We start from the raw sequence: 18975 nt of genomic DNA, 5'->3' as shown, positions 1-18975 counted from the left end.
AGTTGTTGCTAACCCCAAGGTTTCTCTTTATTATCTCATCTATGATTCATTTTGTGTTACAGGAGCTTTTTGCATGATCTTGACTTTGTCATCAGCAGTATGTAGACTATACCTCCAGCTAAGTTAGCAAAAATCTCTTCCGTCCTTGTTAAAGGATACTTATTCACTGATAATTGTTCATTCAACAATATATTAAAGTCTCAACATATTCAAATCTATCCATCTTTCTTCTGTACAAGTAAAATCAGAGGAGCTCACTCACTACGACGAACTGGAGATTTAATCTTTAACTCATCTTACCTCCTCAGCTCAGCATCAACTACTGCCCTCAAAGCAAATGATTTAAGGGTTGGAGCTTTAAAGGCACAGGCTTGCAAAACTTTGGCCAAGCTCCAGGTCTTAATTGTAACTAAACCTTTTTTATTCTTAACTTTTCCCAGACTATTTTCAAACACAGGGGCATATTTGATCTTAATCTTCTCAATCCACTGAGCATGATCAACTCCAATAAGATGAACTTCACTGTTGTTGAGGCTCTCAGGCATGCGAAGGACCCATATCCAATTCCTTCCATATAGACGTGGCCCACATGATTTAAGCATGTACAGTGTAAGATTGGCAGTTTTACTATTTGTACACACAGACACATATGTAAATCCTACCAGTGTCAATATTGGAATTTTTTTACTTTTTCCAGTCAGTAATTGCCATTGCTAAAACTGCAGCCACAGATTCTAAGTCCATGGTCAAATTGTTTCCTTCAATATTAGCATGTATAGTCATAAGCTCAGACCTTTCTACCATCGTGTATACAGTCAAACACTCTCATGTCCTCTTCTAGATCTGATGTGGTTACTCTATAACTCATGTGATAATTTCCCTTCTTATGTGATTTTCTTTGATACACTCTCCTGATGTCCTCTGGAAGTCTTCTTTAAGAAGCTCCACCATTCTGTGCTCCCCATCTATAACAGTTAATATGTGTTAAACAGTTATATGTTAATATCTGACGGGACTTGTTCCAAAATAGAAGCAATCTTGAATGCCTTATGAAATTTCAGGCTCTCCTCTGTCAAAAATCTCTGTTGTATAGATTCTGTAGTAATACCCCATAGCCATAACAAACTGGTCTAAAACAGCCATATTCATGTAATCTCCAAAACTACAGGAGCTAGGCAATTTCTTCAAGCTCAGTGCAAATACAGATACAGACTCATGTGTCCATTGGAGTCTTTCAAAATCTCATATGGTTTAGCACAAGTAGTTGTGATACAGATAGAAACAGATTCAGTATCTCCAATGTCATTAGCAAGTAAATACTGCTCTAACATTTCAGTCCAGGAAACCCAGTTATCTATTTCAGGGTGAAATTCTTTCATTGATCCAAAAAAGCCATTATAGTGTAAATGTTGGCCGAACTGGTACTTTAACTGGTACTGTTTATTAACAGATAACTTTTTCTAAACTGCAAGTTCGTGTACAGGGTCTTCTAACACTGCCAGGTCTGGCTCTATAAAGGATAAGGGTGGTGGGGTTGATACTTCACTGGTCAGAGAGATCTTTTGATCTCCCTTCCGGCTCATTCAGCCGCAGGCTCTTTTCTGCGGCACCTACAGTGAGCTGGGAAGCTGGGAAGGGCTGACCGTGGGGGAGGAGGCAAACTGAAAAAAACATTTTATATTAGCCAAACATCGATTTCAGCTGAAATCCTTGGAAGTACCAGGTGGTCCAGTTTCCGGAGTGTGTGAGCTGCTTTGCTGCCCAAGCTACATTGGGAGAGTCACCCTGATGTGCTTATTTTTACCTGCTTTATGGTCCATATTGCTGGGAAGATTTCCATCATTTACAGATACCCCTGAGGGGAGACAGGTGCATAACTTCCATCTTCTTCTAAGTTTTCTACCTCCTGAAGCTATTTCATTAGCCCCACATTCTTCACCATACGTAATTATTTCCTAGATTCTCACTACCATTCCATCCTGATTCTCAGGTTGTAACCTCTATATACTATTTTGTGTTCCACCACCTACCTTATACTTCCCCCTGGGGTCATATTTTTGTTCACATTTATTATATTTGCAAGTGTTTGTGAGGTACAATTCTGTAGGGTGGCTGTACGTTTTTGCTTTCCTGTTTATATATAGTACATATTTTGTTCATCACTAAGGGGGAGTTTATATCCCGAGAATGGTTTAACCCCTTGAGGTAAGAGTGCTCCCAGAGGCCTCCTGGCACCATAACAACTTCCTTTAGATGAAGATGTTGTGGTGCCTGTAGCATTCCTTTAACGGAATACAGAGTCAATGATAAAGCCATGGTCAAGTACAGGATAAACCATGATAATCGGGATACTTGCAGGTCAAAGGAGTACAGAAATCATAATAAATGAAATACAAAGCCAAGGATCAAATCCCAGAACAACAGAATAATACAAGAACATGCTATTGGGCTAAAAGGAACCACAACAAAGCAACAACAAGTGGAACAGGGGAGCATAAATTCCTATTGGGAATCGTCACTTTTAAGTTCCAGATGATGCACCGGTGGTACAAAACAATATCAGCTCAATTCATGATGTAATCGAGAGCATAAGGCATCCGGTAGAATGCTGGAAGAATAAGATAAAACTACAGCAACTGTGATACTCACAATTCCAGAGACATCATAAATACTCATTTTAGTTTAGCAGACACTGAAGTCTCATGGGAAATATCACAGTATGACAGTCCAGGCATAAAGAGCATTGGGATTTCAGGCCATTAGCCAAATAACAAACCCCCAAAGTACTAGGCTAGCAAAGGCCCTGCACAAGTCCTGCCTGTTTTCTCACTCATGTAGAACTGTGCAAATATACATCTAACACACCTTCCGCTATTATTATCAGAAGAATGGTTTGAGGCTGCTGCCATAACATGAAAGGGCTACTAGCCATTACCTGTTAGTGGCTGAGGGGCAATTGCCTCCCTGCTACAACAACTAACCCTCCCAAGGTTAAGGTTGTTTTGGGGTTTTTTTTGTACTAAAAATGAACTACGATTACTGCACTTTTATTCATAAGAAACTACAGTAACCACATCTTGATTTGTAATAGAGACGTGTCCAAAATCCACACGCTGTAAAAGAAAAATGCAAACACAGGCTATACTGAGTACAGTCATGTAGTACGGTATGTATTTTTCTGTGGAATTTTATGACATTTGTGATGCAGTTACTCTGAGTTTATTTTTATTAGAAAACTTTTTTAAAGGCATATTGGGGGCAACTATGGCTGCTGAGAGGAGTTATGTAACATGTGCTTCTGTTTAAAGAAGAATTGAGAATACATTCAGTGCTACTCTGCTCTAAGTTTGGTGATTTGAAAGTAGCACGCAAGCCTTGCATACACTGGCAAAGTCTCTCCTATACAGCTGGTGACAATGTTGAGTTATTAGAGTAAACATGATGCAGTGAAATATTATAATATGTTATTTATAAAAAAAATCCCATGTGTCCATTTCCATAAATCATGTAAAAGAGAAGGAGGTCAACTTTAGCCTGATCTGTTGCTTTACGGTACATTTTTAGTCATCAAACAACACAGTACAAAAAGTATAATGCTTGGATCTGTAAAAAATAATAATTATCTGGGATAAAAAGGTATATACCTATAATGCTAAAAAATGTTCATAATGCATGATATCAATACCATATTGAACAGGAAATAATAAATGATAGGAATTGTCGTACTATGCTTGTGATCTTGATCTAAAGTTACACTTTTGTGTGCCTCTCTTTTGCCCTCGGAGTAATGAATAGCAAGGCAGAAAATAATTAATATTAAAATGGTCTCTTCTTGCTCAAGAAAGAGATAATACATGCATAATGACTAGTATCTATCAATCATATTGAGATGAGTTAATAAAGTTCATATAAAAACAAAAAATAGCAGAGAAGACATTTTTAATAATGTTTAATTTTAAATATAATTTGATATAAACTATATATTTGCTCACATAGATCAAGTGTTAATCTAAAAATTACATACCTTGTGTTTTTGTCTGATGTAATTAAAACGCTTGATCCTCAACCAAATCTGCCACGGTTCACTATTAGAACCAAAACATCTTCTTATATTCCATTTTGTATTCCATAATCATGTGGTCTCTTTGCTTCAATGTGGATAAAAGGACATCCTCATTGCTTGACACCTTCAACATGTACTGGAAGGACAGCAACTGGCAGATCTTGTATGTGACCATATGTTCAAACCCTGAACACATTCACTGTCATGATTTGAGTATTAATTTACGGCTGAGTAATAGTTACGTCAGTTACAGTTAAGTAACAAGATGTAAAAAACTAGATAAAAGACTTAAAAGGATAGAGATATCTATGTTAGCAATGCAATAGGGAAATCAGGTTACTTAAATTCTCAACACGCTAAATACCCAAATACGATTTATGCATGTGAAAAATGTAAACCCTAATCTCATTTGCATCCGAATTTGTCATATATTTTGTCTTCCCCCTCTTGCAAACCCATTTAACCATTTCAGCACTAGAGTTATGAAAATATGTTGCATTTAGTAGCAATATGGACTTAAAGTAATAAAATGAATTCTTAATTTAACAAAAAAATATTACTAATAAGGCCTTACGAGCCATGTGATATTATGGAGAGTCAATGCTTGCTTGCTTACTCTCCATGCTCAGAAGGTTTAATGAATTAAGGACTCAGTTCCAATATTGTGGTTAAATAGTTGCAAACTATTGCTATTAACAAAAGCCAGTATTTATAAGTGTTATTTTGGGCACCAAATTTCAATTTAGTTTTAGTCATAGTCTTTTGACTGAAAAGCCCTTTTAGTTTTAGTCGTATTTTAGTCATCTAAATTGTTTTAGTTATAATGTAGTTTTCGTTGACTATGTTTCCAGTAGATATTAGTAAACACAACTGAAATCTAATGGGTATCATTAAAGCCTCTATCTATTTATTTTGCCCCTTCCCCAGCCCCTCTGTGACTCTTTGTGTCCCCCTAGCCCACCATGTGTCTCATTCCCTACGCTCCCCATGTGTCTAATTTCTTCTTTTCCCTTGCCATGTGTATTACCCGCAAGTGTTAATATTGGCAGCAAATTTTTAATTTAGATTTAGTTATAGTCTTTTGACTAAAAAGCCATTTTTGTGTTAGTCTAGTTTTATTTGACTAAATTTAAAAAATTGTAGTCTAAAATTGTTAGTCAACAAAATTAACACTGGTATTTGTTGCTCTTTAACAAAAGGTTTATAGTTTTATCACTATGTTTTACCACCAATAACTTTTGCTCACAAAGTCACCATCTAATCACAAGTCAGCCAATGGCAAAACACAAAAACACATGCTGTATAATTTGTCATCATACCCATCACACCTTGCTGGTAGAAAAAAGCACATCCTGGATAAAAGTGTAACTTTAGACATGCAAACGTCACCCTGTGACTATCCTTGGTAGGAGTTACAGTGTATACAATGTGAGTTTGTGCTATGCCAGATATACATCAATGCAACTTTTGAGGTGAATTTCAGCTGTGGGAATTGGCTGTAAATGAAACATGTACTTTACTTATATAAATTATATACATTTATTTAAATAATTTGTCTGGATTTTCCATTAATTTAATATTGTTTGATATGCTCTGATATTTTATTTAGGGTTTAATTGTAATGCTATAGAAACATATATTTTTCTATAAGATGTATAGGAAGTTAGCTGTTAATTTGTTTCCACCAGGTCAGAGGTTAGTGTAATGTTTATTGGATTGGTAGCACCCGGTTATGAGTAGCGAGATAACTGGAGAGCTGTCATTAAGGAAACATTCTCATACAGAATAATGCGAGCTGTGATCTGCCACTGGTTTTCAGTATTGGCACCCAACATCTCCATGTCTTTGCTTGTGAAAATTAGCCATCCAGCAGTTGGATGGTTTAAAGTAATGGCAGTATTAATTGTTGCCCCATTTCCAAGTTTAGGTAACAATTTAAATTGGGAATGGAGGTTTAATGTGGCTCTTTCACCTCAAGTTACATTTCTCATATTGTTTCCTCTTCTCTACCTCTCTTTTCTTAATTGCTGATCTACTTCACTTTAAAACATAAGACAATATGTAATTTTCCTATGTTTGACAATTGTGACAAAAGGGTGGAGCTTAAGGCAAGCTCCAATTCCTTTGTCAAGCTAACATAGGGTAAAGCTTGCCTTAAGATCCACCCTTTGTCAAGATTGCCAAGTATAACACTGTTGGGGGACCTGCCCAAAACTTAAGCTACAATGGTCAGAGGATACATCTCTTAGGTTGCATATATTAGGTAAACCACCACATGAACCCATTGACTCTACTACTTTCAAATCCCATAGACGGCAGCAAGAGTAGCATTACCCAATTGTAGAAAAATAAGGGAAGTTTCCCTTCTGCCCTTCTGCCTCTCTAACTTTCACTTGGGGATTAAGCCTCATATCCCCTGAAAAGCTTTGTACAAGCTACAGAAATACCCAATGCTATATAAAAAAATAAAAATAAATAATAATAATAATAATAATAATAATAATAATTATATATACATATATATATAAATAGTAGTAGTAGAAGGCTGCACTCACGGATTCCATACAATTTTACTTTTAATAGGTCTTATTTTAAAATCAATCAACGTTTCAGTCCTGCTTGAGGACTTTCATCATCCTGATGAAAGTCCTCAAGCAGGACTGAAACGTTGATTGATTTTAAAATAAGACCTATTAAAAGTTAAATTTTATGGAATCCGTGAGTGAAGCCTTCTACTACTACTATTTGGATGTTTGGAGCCCTGGTAGTGCACCCGGTTTGGGAATTGGAGTTTGAGTGTAAGGTACAGTGACTTTTTTTTATATATATATATATATATATATATATATATATATATATACAAAGAAATTTAGATAAGGATGAATCACTTTCACTTGATATATATATATATATATATATATATATATATATATATCAAGTGAAAGTGATTCATCCTTATCTAAATTTTTTTGTTTCCCTTTAAGTAACTCTCTTACTGTCATACTTACAATCCAGACTTTTAAACAACTTTATACCTTTATAAGTATAAGGCCTGATGAATAAACTAAATAGTTGAAAGCTTCATTTTATGCACTTTCTGATCTATGTCACAGCAAATGCAAATGTATAGTAGTATCCAAAGCTTTCTGGATCTGTGTTACTGTTACCTTTTCAATTGTGCATGTCGACTGTATTTGTAAATGCTCATTTACTTCTGTAACTTTCTATAAAATTAAAAGAAATAACTTTAAAACCAATAAAACCAACAAAAGAATGCTATATGTACAGTGGACCAAACTTTCCCTATTGCCCTACTGGTGCATAATGCTACTCTCGCAACTGCCTATGGGTTTTGAAAGTAGTAGAGCCCGTGGATTTAATAGGTATGGTTTACCTAATATTTGTAACCAGAGGTGTAACTAGAAACTTCTGGGCCTTGGTGCAAAAATTATCATGGATCCCCCCATGTGTCTCCCCAATGTACCTGCTCTCCGCTGTCTATGTAGCATGGCCAAGCGCACTGTGGTACTTGATCTGACAGGATGTGCCCGAAGTGAGCACTTCATGTCAGACCATGCAGAGGGAAACAGAGGCCCTTCTACTTGCGGTCTGCTCAGCCATGCTACATACAGTGACCGGCAAGAGGGGAGCACAGTGCTCTGGGCTCCCCTCCTGCCAGTCACCTGGCAACAGCAGGTCCCGGTCCAGTGGGGCTGTGCACCGGCCCTGAAGTGATGGTGGCCCATGGTCGCAGTGGTGGACAGAGCAGCTGGGACCCTTGAAGTAAAAGGGCCAGTCGCAGCTGCAAACCCTGCAACTGTGGTAATTACACCACTGGATGTAACCTCTGTGTTACATCGTGCCTTGAAGTCCCCCTTTTGTCTCATTTGTCCCTACTTTGTCTTCTGTTTCTTATTATTTAAAAGGAACTAGATCAGAAATGAAGAAAAGAAGAACAGATTCTGAAAGAGGAAGAAAAGAGGAAGACAGGTAAGTTTGAGCTAACAGATCCACTGTAAGGGTAGTTTTATGTATACGCAGAATATTCCAAGAATGTTTCCAACAGGGATGCATACACTTTTCAGTCCAATTGTTTTTAATAGACATTCCAGTCACCAAATTCCAGTTATATATTCAAACATGTGAATCAGCTCTCAGGATTTAGCTTTTAGTTCAATTGAACTATTTGCAGCTGTTTTTTTTCCACAAGTATCTTTGCAAAGTTTTCCATCCCTGTGATAGCTGTTACCATTTCATGGAAAGTCTTTATAAGAAAACTCTTGATTGACATACCGTACATACTCGAGTATAAGCCGACCCGAATATAAGCCGAGGCCCCTAATTTTACCCCAAAAAACTGGGAAAACTTATTGACTCGAGTATAAGACTAGGGTGGGAAATGCAGCAGCTACTGGTAAATTTCTAAATAAAATTAGATCCTAAAAAAATTATATTAATTGAATATTTATTTACAGTGTGTGTATATAATGAATGCAGTGTGTGTGTAAGAGTGCACTGTGTGTGTAAGAGTGCAGTGTGTGTAAGAGTGCAGTGTGTGTATGAGTGCAGTGTGTGTATGAGTGCAGTGTGTGTATGAGTGCAGTGTGTGTGTATGAGTGCAGTGTGTGTATGAGTGCAGTGTGTGTGTGTGTATGAGTGCAGTGTGTGTGTGTGATGCAGTGTGTGTGTGTGTGTGATGCAGTGTGTGTGTGTGTGTGATGCAGTGTGTGTGTATGAATGCAGTGTGTGTGTATGAATGCAGTGTGAGTGTGTATGAGTGCAGTGTGAGTGTGTGTATGAATGCAGTGTGAGTGTGTGTATGAGTGCAGTGTGTGTGTGTGTGTGTGTGTGTGTGTGTGTGTGTGTGATACAGTGTGTGTGTGTGGTGCAGTGTGTGTGTGTGTGTGTGTGTGATGCAGTGTGTGTTTGTGTTGCAGAGCCTTGGTGGGGGGTGGGCATTTTTATTATTATTAAGTGTTCTTGCATAGCAAGGCCACTTAATGTTATCTCACATATATATTATTAAGTGTTCTTGCATAGCAAGACCACTTAATGTTATCTCACATATATATTATTAAGTGTTCTTGCATAGCATGACCACTTACTGTTATCTCACATATATATTATTAAGTGTTCTTGCATAGCAAGACCACTTAATGTTATCTCACATATATATTATTATTATTATTAAGTGTTCTTGCATAGCAAGACCACTTAATGTTATCTCACATATATATTATTATTATTAAGTGTTCTTGCATAGCAAGACCACTTAATGTTATCTCACATATATATTATTATTATTATTAAGTGTTCTTGCATAGCAAGACCACTTAATGTTATCTCACATATATATTATTATTATTATTCTTATTATTCTTATTATAGCCAAATTTGCCACCCTAACTCCTCCCACAGTTTTTACACTACATAGACAAAAATATACCAAAACGTGCAGATTGTTCCCGATCGGATTGCTATTACTTTGTGGAACGTTTCGCCGAATGGTTCACGGAATATCGTCGTTCTTGTGGCGAAATTTGTCCCATAGGAATGAATGGCAAAGCTAGAGTGGGAGCTGGCAAAAGCTGAAAAATCAGGACATGATTTCTAAACTGCCACCACTCCCTCATTTTCAGGCCCACCTACACAAATCTTATATCAAAACGTTCAGCTATCCCTGCTGCCACTAGAAATGTCCACGGCTAAGCCATAGTCCTGATAGTTTTCACAATATGACCATTTGTTTGCAACTCACGCCTTCCATTGACATTCATTGAAACTCTACTCTGCAAAGCTCACATTTGAAGGGCATTTTCTAAACTGCGACTGTGCCTTCATTGTTAATATCTCAGAGACATACTATACATCAAAATGTAGGTCTGGGTCTTGTGATTCTCACAATATAAAGCTCTTCACTGTAGGATTTATAGTTTTAGAAATATGACCGTTTGAAGATGGCAACCGCAAAAATACTCTGACCTGTGCCAGGCTGCAGCAGCAAGTGATGTCATAGACAAAGCATTTTACACCTGCTCATTTTTTTATAACTGTATGTTTTAATGTAACTGTGAAGCACTTTGGGCAACAACATTGATATTAAATGTGCTATATAAATAAATAATAACAGTTACTCCGCCCACTCCAGTTGTAGACTACTGGTGGAGGCAAGAACACTTCCCACAATTTCCCCAGAAATTGTAGCTTTTCTAGTTCTTATTATTCTTATTATAGCCAAATTTGCCACCCTAACTCCTCCCACAGTTTTTACACTACATAGACAAAAATATACCAAAACGTGCAGATTGTTCCCGATCGGATTGCTATTACTTTGTGGAACGTTTCGCCGAATGGTTCACGGAATATCGTCGTTCTTGTGGCGAAATTTGTCCCATAGGAATGAATGGCAAAGCTAGAGTGGGAGCTGGCAAAAGCTGAAAAATCAGGACATGATTTCTAAACTGCCACCACTCCCTCATTTTCAGGCCCACCTACACAAATCTTATATCAAAACGTTCAGCTATCCCTGCTGCCACTAGAAATGTCCACGGCTAAGCCATAGTCCTGATAGTTTTCACAATATGACCATTTGTTTGCAACTCACGCCTTCCATTGACATTCATTGAAACTCTACTCTGCAAAGCTCACATTTGAAGGGCATTTTCTAAACTGCGACTGTGCCTTCATTGTTAATATCTCAGAGACATACTATACATCAAAATGTAGGTCTGGGTCTTGTGATTCTCACAATATAAAGCTCTTCACTGTAGGATTTATAGTTTTAGAAATATGACCGTTTGAAGATGGCAACCGCAAAAATACTCTGACCTGTGCCAGGCTGCAGCAGCAAGTGATGTCATAGACAAAGCATTTTACACCTGCTCATTTTTTTATAACTGTATGTTTTAATGTAACTGTGAAGCACTTTGGGCAACAACATTGATATTAAATGTGCTATATAAATAAATAATAACAGTTACTCCGCCCACTCCAGTTGTAGACTACTGGTGGAGGCAAGAACACTTCCCACAATTTCCCCAGAAATTGTAGCTTTTCTAGTTCTTATTATTCTTATTATAGCCAAATTTGCCACCCTAACTCCTCCCACAGTTTTTACACTACATAGACAAAAATATACCAAAACGTGCAGATTGTTCCCGATCGGATTGCTATTACTTTGTGGAACGTTTCGCCGAATGGTTCACGGAATATCGTCGTTCTTCTGGCGAAATTTGTCCCATAGGAATGAATGGCAAAGCTAGAGTGGGAGCTGGCAAAAGCTGAAAAATCAGGACATGATTTCTAAACTGCCACTACTCCCTCATTTTCAGGCCCACCTACACAAATCTTATATCAAAACGTTCAGCTATCCCTGCTGCCACTAAAAATGTCAACGGCTAAGCCATAGTCCTGATAGTTTTCACAATATGACCATTTGTTTGCAACTCACGCCTTCCATTGACATTCATTGAAACTCCACTCTGCAAAGCTCACATTTGAATGGCAATTTCTAAACTGCGACTGTGCCTTCATTGTTAATATCTCAGAGACATACTATGCATCAAAATGTAGGTCTGGGTCTTGTGATTCTCACAATATAAAGCTCTTCACTGTAGGATTTATAGTTTTTAAAATACGACCGTTTGAAGATGGCAACCGCCAAAATACTCTGACCTGTGCAAGGCTGCAGCAGCAAGTGATGTCATAGACAAAGCCTTTTGTACACCTGCTAGAGTTTTTATAAATGTATGGTTTAATGTAACTGTGCAACAAAGATGCAATTAAATGTGCTATATAAATGATAACAGTTACTGCGCCCACTCCAGTTGTAGACTACTGGTGGAGGCAAGAACACTTCACACAATTTCCCCAGAAATTGTAGCTTTTCTAGTTATTCTTATTATTCTTATTATAGCCAAATTTGCCACCCTAACTCCTCCCACAGTTTTTACACTACATAGACAAAAATATACCAAAACGTGCAGATTGTTCCCGATCGGATTGCTATTACTTTGTGGAACGTTTTGCCGAATGGTTCTCGGAATATCGTCGTTCTTGTGGTGAAATTTGTCCCATAGGAATGAATGGCAAAGCTAGAGTGGGAGCTGGCAAAAGCTGAAAAATCAGGACATGATTTCTAAACTGCCACCACTCCCTCATTTTCAGGCCCACCTACACAAATCTTATATCAAAACGTTCAGCTATCCCTGCTGCCACTAAAAATGCCCACGACTAAGCCATAGTCTTTATAGTTTTCAAGATATGACCATTTGTTTGCAACTCACGCCGTCCATTGACATTCATTGAAACTCCACTCTGCAAAGCTCACATTTGAAGGGCAATTTCTAAACTGCGACTGTGCCTTCATTATTAATATCTCAGAGACATACTATGCATCAAAATGTAGGTCTTGGTCTTGTGATTCTCACAATATAAAGCTCTTCGCTGTAGAATTTATAGTTTTTAAAATACAACCGTTTGAAGATGGCAACCGCGAAAAAACTCTGGCCTGTGCAAGGCTGCAGCAGCAAGTGATGTCATAGACAGGGACTTTTGTACACCTGCTAATGTTTTTATAAATGTATGGTTTAATGTAACTGTGCAACAACATTGCAATTAAATGTGCTATATAAATAATAACAGTTACTCCGCCCACTCCAGTTGTAGACTACTGGTGGAGGCAAGAACACTTCACACAATTTCCCCAGAAATTGTAGCTTTTCTAGTTCTTATTATTCTTATTATAGCCAAATTTGCCACCCTAACTCCTCCCACAGTTTTTACACTACATAGACAAAAATATACCAAAACGTGCAGATTGTTCCCGATCGGATTGCTATTACTTTGTGGAACGTTTCGCCGAATGGTTCACGGAATATCGTCGTTCTTGTGGCGAAATTTGTCCCATAGGAATGAATGGCAAAGCTAGAGTGGGAGCTGGCAAAAGCTGAAAAATCAGGACATGATTTCTAAACTGCCACCACTCCCTCATTTTCAGGCCCACCTACACAAATCTAATATCAAAACGTTCAGCTATCCCTGCTGCCACTAGAAATGTCCACGGCTAAGCCATAGTCCTGATTGTTTTCGCAATATGACCATTTGTTTGCAACTCACGCCTTCCATTGACATTCATTGAAACTCCACTCTGCAAAGCTCACATTTGAAGGGCAATTTCTAAACTGCGACTGTGCCTTCATTGTTAATATCTCAGAGACATACTATACATCAAAATGTAGGTCTGGGTCTTGTGATTCTCACAATATAAAGCTCTTCACTGTAGGATTTATAGTTTTTAAAATACGACCGTTTGAAGATGGCAACCGCCAAAATACTCTGACCTGTGCCAGGCTGCAGCAGCAAGTGATGTCATAGACAAAGCCTTTTACACCTGCTAATTTTTTATAACTGTATGTTTTAATGTAACTGTGAAGCACTTTGGGCAACAACATTGCAATTAAATGTGCTATATAAATAAATACTTACAGTTACTCCGCCCACTCTAGTTGTAGACTACTGATGGAGGCAAGAACACTTCACACAATTTCCCCAGAAATTGTAGCTTTTCTAGTTCTTATTATTCTTATTATAGCCAAATTTGCCACCCTAACTCCTCCCACAGTTTTTACACTACATAGACAAAAATATACCAAAACGTGCAGATTGTTCCCGATCGGATTGCTATTACTTTGTGGAACGTTTCGCCGAATGGTTCACGGAATATCGTCGTTCTTGTGGCGAAATTTGTCCCATAGGAATGAATGGCAAAGCTAGAGTGGGAGCTGGCAAAAGCTGAAAAATCAGGACATGATTTCTAAACTGCCACCACTCCCTCATTTTCAGGCCCACCTACACAAATCTTATATCAAAACGTTCAGCTATCCCTGCTGCCACTAGAAATGTCCACGGCTAAGCCATAGTCCTGATAGTTTTCACAATATGACCATTTGTTTGCAACTCACGCCTTCCATTGACATTCATTGAAACTCCACTCTGCAAAGCTCACATTTGAAGGGCAATTTCTAAACTGCGACTGTGCCTTCATTGTTAATATCTCAGAGACATACTATACATCAAAATGTAGGTCTGGGTCTTGTGATTCTCACAATATAAAGCTCTTCACTGTAGGATTTATAGTTTTTAAAATACGACCGTTTGAAGATGGCAACCGCAAAAATACTCTGACCTGTGCAAGGCTGCAGCAGCAAGTGATGTCATAGACAGGGCCATTTGCACCTGCTAATGTTTTTATAACTGTATGTTTTAATGTAACTGCAACAACGTTGCAATTAAACGTGCTATATAAATAAATAATAACAGTTACTCCGCCCACTCCAGTTGTATACTACTGGTGGAGGCAAGAACACTTCACAATTTCCCCAGAAATTGTAGCTTTTCTAGTTATTATTATTATTATTATAGCCAAATTTGCCACCCTAACTCCTCCCACAGTTTTTACACTACATAGACAAAAATATACCAAAACGTGCAGATTGTTCCCGATCGGATTGCTATTACTTTGTGGAACGTTTCGCCGAATCGTTCTCGGAATATCGGCGTTCTTGTGGCGAAATTTGTCCCATAGGAATGAATGGCAAAGCTAGAGTGTGAGCTGGCAAAAGCTGAAAAATCAGGACATGATTTCTAAACTGCCACCACTCCCTCATTTTCAGGCCCACCTACACAAATCTTATATCAAAACGTTCAGCTATCCCTGCTGCCACTAAAAATGTCCACAGCTAAGCCATAGTCCTTATAGTTTTCACAATATGACCATTTGTTTGCAACTCACGCCGTCCATTGGCATTCATTGAAACTCCACTCTGCAAAGCTCATATTTGAAGGTAAATTTCTAAACTGCGACTGTGCCTTCATTGTCAATATCTCAGAGACATACTATGCATCAAAATGTAGGTCTGGGTCTTGTGATTCTCACAATATAAAGCTCTTCACTGTAGGATTTATAGTTTTTAAAATACGACCGTTTGAAGATGGCAACCGCAAAAATACTCTGACCTGTGCAAGGCTGCAGCAGCAAGTGATGTCATAGACAGGGCCATTTGCACCTGCTAATGTTTTTATAACTGTATGTTTTAATGTAACTGCAACAACGTTGCAATTAAACGTGCTATATAAATAAATAATAACAGTTACTCCGCCCACTCCAGTTGTATACTACTGGTGGAGGCAAGAACACTTCACAATTTCCCCAGAAATTGTAGCTTTTCTAGTTATTATTATTATTATTATAGCCAAATTTGCCACCCTAACTCCTCCCACAGTTTTTACACTACATAGACAAAAATATACCAAAACGTGCAGATTGTTCCCGATCGGATTGCTATTACTTTGTGGAACGTTTCGCCGAATCGTTCTCGGAATATCGGCGTTCTTGTGGCGAAATTTGTCCCATAGGAATGAATGGCAAAGCTAGAGTGTGAGCTGGCAAAAGCTGAAAAATCAGGACATGATTTCTAAACTGCCACCACTCCCTCATTTTCAGGCCCACCTACACAAATCTTATATCAAAACGTTCAGCTATCCCTGCTGCCACTAAAAATGTCCACAGCTAAGCCATAGTCCTTATAGTTTTCACAATATGACCATTTGTTTGCAACTCACGCCGTCCATTGGCATTCATTGAAACTCCACTCTGCAAAGCTCATATTTGAAGGTAAATTTCTAAACTGCGACTGTGCCTTCATTGTCAATATCTCAGAGACATACTATGCATCAAAATGTAGGTCTGGGTCTTGTGATTCTCACAATATAAAGCTCTTCACTGTAGGATTTATCGTTTTTAAAATACGACCGTTTGAAGATGGCAACCGCAAAAATACTCTGACCTGTGCCAGGCTGCAGCAGCAAGTGATGTCATAGACAGGGCCTTTTGCACAACTGCTAAAGTTTTTATAACTGTATGTTTTAATGTAACTGTGAAGCACTTTGGGCAACAACATTGCAATTAAATGTGCTATATAAATAAATAATAACAACTAGAAAAGCTACAATTTCTGGGGAAATTGTGTGAAGTGTTCTTGCCTCCATCAGTAGTCTACAACTAGAGTGGGCGGAGTAACTGTTAGTATTTATTTATATAGCACATTTAATTGCAATGTTGTTGCCCAAAGTGCTTCACAGTTACATTAAAACATACAGTTATAAAAAATTAGCAGGTGTAAAAGGCTTTGTCTATGACATCACTTGCTGCTGCAGCCTGGCACAGGTCAGAGTATTTTGGCGGTTGCCATCTTCAAACGGTCGTATTTTAAAAACTATAAATCCTACAGTGAAGAGCTTTATATTGTGAGAATCACAAGACCCAGACCTACATTTTGATGTATAGTATGTCTCTGAGATATTAACAATGAAGGCACAGTCGCAGTTTAGAAATTGCCCTTCAAATGTGAGCTTTGCAGAGTGGAGTTTCAATGAATGTCAATGGAAGGCGTGAGTTGCAAACAAATGGTCATATTGCGAAAACAATCAGGACTATGGCTTAGCCGTGGACATTTCTAGTGGCAGCAGGGATAGCTGAACGTTTTGATATTAGATTTGTGTAGGTGGGCCTGAAAATGAGGGAGTGGTGGCAGTTTAGAAATCATGTCCTGATTTTTCAGCTTTTGCCAGCTCCCACTCTAGCTTTGCCATTCATTCCTATGGGACAAATTTCGCCACAAGAACGACGATATTCCGTGAACCATTCGGCGAAACGTTCCACAAAGTAATAGCAATCCGATCGGGAACAATCTGCACGTTTTGGTATATTTTTGTCTATGTAGTGTAAAAACTGTGGGAAGAGTTAGGGTGGCAAATTTGGCTATAATAAGAATAATAAGAACTAGAAAAGCTACAATTTCTGGGGAAATTGTGTGAAGTGTTCTTGCCTCCACCAGTAGTCTACAACTGGAGTGGGCGGAGTAACTGTTATTATTTATATAGCACATTTAATTGCAATGTTGTTGCACAGTTACATTAAACCATACATTTATAAAAACATTAGCAGGTGTACAAAAGTCCCTGTCTATGACATCACTTGCTGCTGCAGCCTTGCACAGGCCAGAGTTTTTTCGCGGTTGCCATCTTCAAACGGTTGTATTTTAAAAACTATAAATTCTACAGCGAAGAGCTTTATATTGTGAGAATCACAAGACCAAGACCTACATTTTGATGCATAGTATGTCTCTGAGATATTAATAATGAAGGCACAGTCGCAGTTTAGAAATTGCCCTTCAAATGTGAGCTTTGCAGAGTGGAGTTTCAATGAATGTCAATGGACGGCGTGAGTTGCAAACAAATGGTCATATCTTGAAAACTATAAGGACTATGGCTTAGTCGTGGGCATTTTTAGTGGCAGCAGGGATAGCTGAACGTTTTGATATAAGATTTGTGTAGGTGGGCCTGAAAATGAGGGAGTGGTGGCAGTTTAGAAATCATGTCCTGATTTTTCAGCTTTTGCCAGCTCCCACTCTAGCTTTGCCATTCATTCCTATGGGACAAATTTCACCACAAGAACGACGATATTTCGAGAACCATTCGGCAAAACGTTCCACAAAGTAATAGCAATCCGATCGGGAACAATCTGCACGTTTTGGTATATTTTTGTCTATGTAGTGTAAAAACTGTGGGAGGAGTTAGGGTGGCAAATTTGGCTATAATAAGAATAATAAGAACTAGAAAAGCTACAATTTCTGGGGAAATTGTGTGAAGTGTTCTTGCCTCCATCAGTAGTCTACAACTAGAGTGGGCGGAGTAACTGTTAGTATTTATTTATATAGCACATTTAATTGCAATGTTGTTGCCCAAAGTGCTTCACAGTTACATTAAAACATACAGTTATAAAAAATTAGCAGGTGTAAAAGGCTTTGTCTATGACATCACTTGCTGCTGCAGCCTTGCACAGGTCAGAGTATTTTGGCGGTTGCCATCTTCAAACGGTCGTATTTTAAAAACTATAATTCCTACAGTGAAGAGCTTTATATTGTGAGAATCACAAGACCCAGACCTACATTTTGATGTATAGTATGTCTCTGAGATATTAACAATGAAGGCACAGTCGCAGTTTAGAAATTGCCCTTCAAATGTGAGCTTTGCAGAGTGGAGTTTCAATGAATGTCAATGGAAGGCGTGAGTTGCAAACAAATGGTCATATTGTGAAAACTATCAGGACTATGGCTTAGCCGTGGACATTTCTAGTGGCAGCAGGGATAGCTGAACGTTTTGATATAAGATTTGTGTAGGTGGTGCTGAAAGTGAGGGAGTGGTGGCAGTTTAGAAATCATGTCCTGATTTTTCAGCTTTTGCCAGCTCCCACTCTAGCTTTGCCATTCATTCCTATGGGACAAATTTCGCCACAAGAACGACGATATTCCGTGAACCATTCGGCGAAACGTTCCACAAAGTAATAGCAATCCGATCGGGAACAATCTGCACGTTTTGGTATATTTTTGTCTATGTAGTGTAAAAACTGTGGGAGGAGTTAGGGTGGCAAATTTGGCTATAATAAGAATAATAAGAATAATAATAATAATATATATGTGAGATAACATTAAGTGGTCTTGCTATGCAAGAACACTTAATAATAATAATAATATATATGTGAGATAACATTAAGTGGTCTTGCCATGCAAGAACACTTAATTACTCCGCCCACTCCAGTTGTAGACTACTGGTGGAGGCAAGAACACTTCACACAATTTCCCCAGAAATTGTAGCTTTTCTAGTTATTAAGTGTTCTTGCATAGCAAGACCACTTAATGTTATCTCACATATATAATATTATTATTATAGCCAAATTTGCCACCCTAACTCCTCCCACAGTTTTTACACTACATAGACAAAAATATGCCAAAACGTGCAGATTGTTCCCGATCGGATTGCTATTACTTTGTGGAACGTTTCGCTGAATGGTT

General features: G+C 38.1%; 1 protein-coding gene across 3 annotated transcripts in view; it reads right to left on the bottom strand.

The window, feature by feature from the left end:
* KCNA10 (potassium voltage-gated channel subfamily A member 10) overlaps positions 1-18975 on the bottom strand; it is a 119915-nt gene that overhangs the window by 37151 nt on the left and 63789 nt on the right. Inside the window, exon 1 of one of the 3 annotated variants that reach the window (XM_063450513.1) lies at positions 4025-4149. The exons of the other annotated variants lie outside the window; for them this stretch is intronic. The gene's annotated coding sequence lies outside the window, so the exon portion shown is untranslated. Of the gene's footprint in view, positions 1-4024; positions 4150-18975 lie in introns of those variants that run through there. 3 annotated transcript variants of the gene reach the window in all.

Source organism: Pelobates fuscus, chromosome 1, assembly GCF_036172605.1.
Source record: "Pelobates fuscus isolate aPelFus1 chromosome 1, aPelFus1.pri, whole genome shotgun sequence".
NCBI lineage: Eukaryota > Metazoa > Chordata > Amphibia > Anura > Pelobatidae > Pelobates > Pelobates fuscus.
Note: the sequence above shows the minus strand (reverse complement) of the source record. Positions and strands in the feature narration are given on the sequence as shown.